This window comes from Macaca nemestrina, chromosome X, assembly GCF_043159975.1.
Source record: "Macaca nemestrina isolate mMacNem1 chromosome X, mMacNem.hap1, whole genome shotgun sequence".
In the NCBI taxonomy this organism is placed as follows: Eukaryota; Metazoa; Chordata; class Mammalia; order Primates; family Cercopithecidae; genus Macaca; species Macaca nemestrina.
Window position 1 is genome coordinate 67,862,715 of NC_092145.1, and position 5,321 is coordinate 67,868,035.

The window sequence follows — 5,321 nt, forward strand, 5'->3', positions numbered from 1 at the left end:
GAGATAATTTTTGCATATGGTGTGAGGTTGGGGTCCAACTTCATTCCTTTGCATATAGAAATCCCAGCTACTTAGAAGGCTGAGATAGGTGGATCAATTGAGCTCAAGAGTTTGAGACTTCAGTGAGCTATGATTGTATCACTGCACCAGAGCCAAGGCTACAGAATGAGACCCTATATCTACAAAAAAAAAAAAAAATCCTCCATTGGGCATAGATTCATGGGTTTATTACATGACTTTCAATTATATTCTGTTGGCCTATATGCCTTTTATTTTGCCAGGTCTACAATGTTTTATTAATACAGCTTTGTAGTAAGTTTTGAAATTTAAATGAGGGAATCATGAAACATTGTTCTTCTTTATTGTTTTGGTTATTTGTGGCTCCTTGTAATTACACATAAATTAGAGAATTAGATTTTCTATATTTGCAAAAAAAGACTATTGGTAAAACTTTGATAGGGATTGTGTTGAATCTAGAAATTGTTTGAGTAGTATTAACATCTCAACAAAATTAAGTATTTCTACTGTGAATTTGTGTTTTTCCCCCATATATTTAGGTCTTACTGAATTTAGTTTAGCGATGTTTTCTAGTGTTCATTGTACTATCTTCCACCTTCTTGCTTAAATGTATATCTAGGTATTTTTATGTTTTAGAGGTTATTAAAAATGAAATTGCTTTTTTATATTCCTTTTGGATTGTGCATTACTGGTGTTTAGAAACACAAGTGATTTTTGTTTGTTGAGATTGCACCCTAAAATTTGGCGGAATTTGTTAATTAGCTCTAGTAATTCTCTTGTGAATGCTTTGGTATTTTTCCATATATAAGATCTTGTCTTCAGCAATTGGAGATAGTTTTACTTCTTTCTTTTCAGTTTGGATGGCTTTTATTTCTTTTTGTTGTCTAATGTATCTGGCTAGAATTTACAGTGCAATGTTGAGTAACAGTAGTTAAAGTGAGCATTCCTGTCTTGTTCCTGACTTTGGAAGGGAATTGTTTCCTTTTGTTCACCATTGAGTATGATGATAGCTGTGTGTTTTTCATAAATGCTCTTTAATATGTTGAAGAAGTATACTTCCATTCCTAGTGTTCTGGGTATTTATAATACGAAAAAGTATTTCACCTTGTCAAATAAATGCCTTTTCTGCATCAATTGAGATAATCTTTTCTCATTGATATATTATGTGTAATATTATATTGATTTTCTTATGATTAAAAATATTTCATTGATTTCTTACCAGCCCTTACATGTCTGGAATGAATCCCACTTTGCTTTGATTTCTAATTCTTTAAATATGCTGTCGAAATCTGTTTGCTAGTATTTTACTGAGGCTTTTTGCATATATATATATATATATATATATATATATATGTATATATATATATATATATATATAAATAAAACTAAAGGATATTGGTGTGCAATTATCTTTTCTTGTGATGGCTTTATCTATCTTTGGTGTCAGGGTAATGCTCATCTCCTAGAATGGGTTAGGTAATTTCTTGGAAGAGTTTTAGAAGTACTCTTTTAAAATATTTGATAGAATGCAACATTGAGACCTTCTGGTCCTGGGCTTTACTTAATTAAGAGATTTTTGATTACTGGCTTAATTTCTTTACATATTACAGCACCATTGATATTTTTAAATTTTTCTTAAATCACTTTAAGTAATTGGTGTGCTTCTAATAATTTTTCTGTTTCATCTGAATTATCTAATTTGTTGGTATACAATTGTTTATAGAATTCTCATGATGCTTTTCATTACTGTAAGGTTGGTAGTAACATACTCATTTATGATTATGAACTTAGTTATTTGTTTCCTCATTTTCATTTCTGTCAGTCCAGCTAAAGACTTGTTAATTTTATTGTTTTTTTAAAGAACCAATTTGATTTCACTTATTCTCGTTATTGTTTTTTTATTATCCCTTTTAAAATCTCTATCCTAACTTTTTATTTCCTTCCCTCTGCTAACTTTCACTTTAGTTTATTCATTTTTGTTCTAGTTCTTCTAAGTGTACAGCTACATATTTCCCTCTGAGGACTATTTTCACTGCACTCCATAAGTTTTGGGATGTTGTGTTTTTGTTTCCGTTTATCTTTAAATATTTTTCAATTTCCATTGTGATTTTTCTTTGTTCCATTGGTCCTTTACATGTGTATTGTTTAATTTTCACAAATGTGTACATTTTCTAGTTTTCCTTCTGTTATTTATTTCTAGATACATTCTATTCTTGTTGAGAAGACACTTTGTACAATTTTATTCTTAAAAAATTTTCTTTGAGACACACTCTCACTCTGTGGCCCAGGCTGGAGTGCAGTAGTATGAGCATACCTCACTGTAGCCTCAAACTCCTGGGCTAAAATTACCTCCTTTCCTCAGCCTCTTGAGTAGTTAGGACCACAGGAAGACACCAACATGCCCAATTAAGTTTTAAAAAAAATCTTTTAGAAACAGGGTCCCAGTATGTTGTCCAGGCTGGTCTTGAACTCCTGGCCTCAATCAATCCTCCTGCCTTGGCCTCCCAAAGTGCTGGGATTCAGGAGTCAGCCACTGCAATTTCATTCTTCTTTAATTTAGAAGTTTTTTGTTTAGAATTTGTTTGTTAGAATTTGTTTTTTGGACAAACATATGGTCTATCCTGGAGAATGTTCCATATGCTCTTGAGAAGAATGTGTATTTTGCTATCATTAGATGGAGGGTTTTATATATATCTGATAAGTATAGTTGATTTATAGTGTTGTTTAAATCCTCTATCTCCTTAATGATTTTGTGTTTCATTTTTCTACCCATCATTGAAACTAGTGTATTGAAGTGTTGTACTACTGTAGTAGAACAATACCAAAGCCAGACAAAGGCCTTACAAGAAAGGAAACTATAGAACAATATTTCTTATAAATATATTTTTTAAATTCTCAACAAAATACTACTAAACTGCATCCAGGAGTATATTAAAAGGATGATGTACCATGACTAAGTGGGATTTGTTCCAAAAACAAAAGAGTGGTTTGACATAAAAAAGTCAATGAAAGTAATATACTGTGTTAATAAAACAAAAAAATCACATTGTCACAATAGATGCAGAAAAAGCATTTGAAAATATTAAACAACCTTCCACGTTAAAAAATGTCTAAAAAACCCTACTAATTGAAGGAAGCTCCTTCAACTTGTTTAAAGACATTTCTGAAAAACCGGCACACACACAAAAAGAATACTTGATGGTGAAAGACTGAAAGTTTTGCCTGTAAAATAAGTAACTAGATAAAAATATTCATTCATGCCACTTCTATTCAACATTGCACTGGTAGTCCTAGCCAGGGCATTAGACATGAAAAATAAATAAAGCTATATAGATTATAAAAGAAGTAAACCTATCTTTATCCATAAAAGTCATAATCTTATAAATAAAATAATGTAAGGAATCCACAAAGAAAAAATCTGTTAGAGCTACTAAATGAGTTCATTAGAGTTGCAGCCACAAGATCAATATAAATATTAGTTTAATTCTATACACTAGAAATAAACATTTTGAAAACAAATACATTTACAAGAGCATCAAAATAATAAGATACTTAAATAAATTTATTTTTATTTGTTTATTTATTTGTGAGACGGAGTCTTGCTCTGTCACCCAGGCTGGAGTACAATGGCATAATCTCGGCTCACTGCAACTTCCTCCTCCGGGGTTCAAGTGATTCTCCTGACTCAGGCTCCTGAGTAGCTGGGATTACAGGCATCTGCCACCAAGTCCTGCTAATTTTCGTATTTTTTAGTAGAGATGGGGTTTTACCATGCTGGCCAGGCTGGCTGGTCTCAAACTCCTGACATCTGGTGATCCACCCACCGTGGCCTCACAAAGTGCTGGGATTAAAGGTGTGAGCCACTGCACCCAGCCAGATACTTAAATAAATTTAGCTAAAGAAGTCCAACACTTGTATAAAACATTGTAGAAAAAAATTAAAGAATACTTAAATTAATGGGAGGGTATCTGATTTTTTTGTATCTAAAAACTTAAAGATGTTAAGATAGCAATACTTACCAAATTAATCAATAGATCCAAAATGATCTCTATCAAAATTTCAATACTCTTTCTTTAAATAAATGGACACATTTATTCTAATACTCATATGTCAAAGCAAGGTACTGCTGAATGTCCAAATATTGAATAACCAAAACACTCTTGAAAAAGAAGAATCAAGTTTGAGGACTCACATGTGCAGTTTTGAAAACTTATTGCAAAGTTACAGTAATCAAAACAATGTAGTACAGGCACACTGAAATGGAATTAAAAGTATAGAAATAAATTCACATACTTTGATTAATTGATTTTTGAAAAGGGTGCCAAAATCATTCAGTGAGTAAAACGTAGTGTTTGCAACAAATGGTGCTGAGAAAAACAGATATCCACATGCGAAAGAATGAACTTGGACCCTTACTTCACACCACTCATAGAGAAAAAGGGAATCCTTTTTCAATCATTCTGTGAACCCAGTATCACCCTAATATCAAAATCAGGAATGGACGTAACAAAAAAAGATAACTACAGACCAATATCCCTGATGAACATAGATGCAAAAATCCTCAACAAAATACTAGCTAACCAAATCCAACAGCAAATCAAAAAGATAATACATCATAATCAAGTGGGTTTCATACCAGGGATGCAGGGATAGATTAACATATGCAAGTCAATAAATGTGGTACATTACTTAAATGGAATTTTAAAATATCATATGATTATCTTAATACATCCAGAAAAAATATTTGATAAAATCCAGATTCCATTTATGATTGGCATAGAAAGGACATACCTCAAAGTAATAAAAGCCGTCTTTGACAAACCCACAGCCAACATCACACAGAATGGGGAAAAGTTGAAAAAATCCCCGCTGAGAACTGGAACAACACAAGGATGCCCACTTTCTCCACTTCTATTCAACATAGTACTGAAAGTCCTAGCCAGAGAAATTAGATAAGAGAAAGAAATAAGGGGCATCCAAATTGGAAAAAGTAAAACTATCATTGTTCATCAGTGATATGATCATATAACTAGAAAAACCTGAAGACTCATCTAAAAAGTTCCTAAACCTGGTAAATAAATTCAGTAAAATCTCAGGATACAAAATAAATGTACACAAATCAGTAGCACTGCTATATACCAACAACGACCAAGTTGAGAATCAGATTAAGAACATAATCCCTTACAACAGCTGTAAAAATAAATAAATAAAATCCTTAGGAATATACTTAACCAAACAGGTGAAAGATCTCTAAAAGGAAAACTACAAAATGCTGTTGAAGAAATCATAGATTACACAAAGAA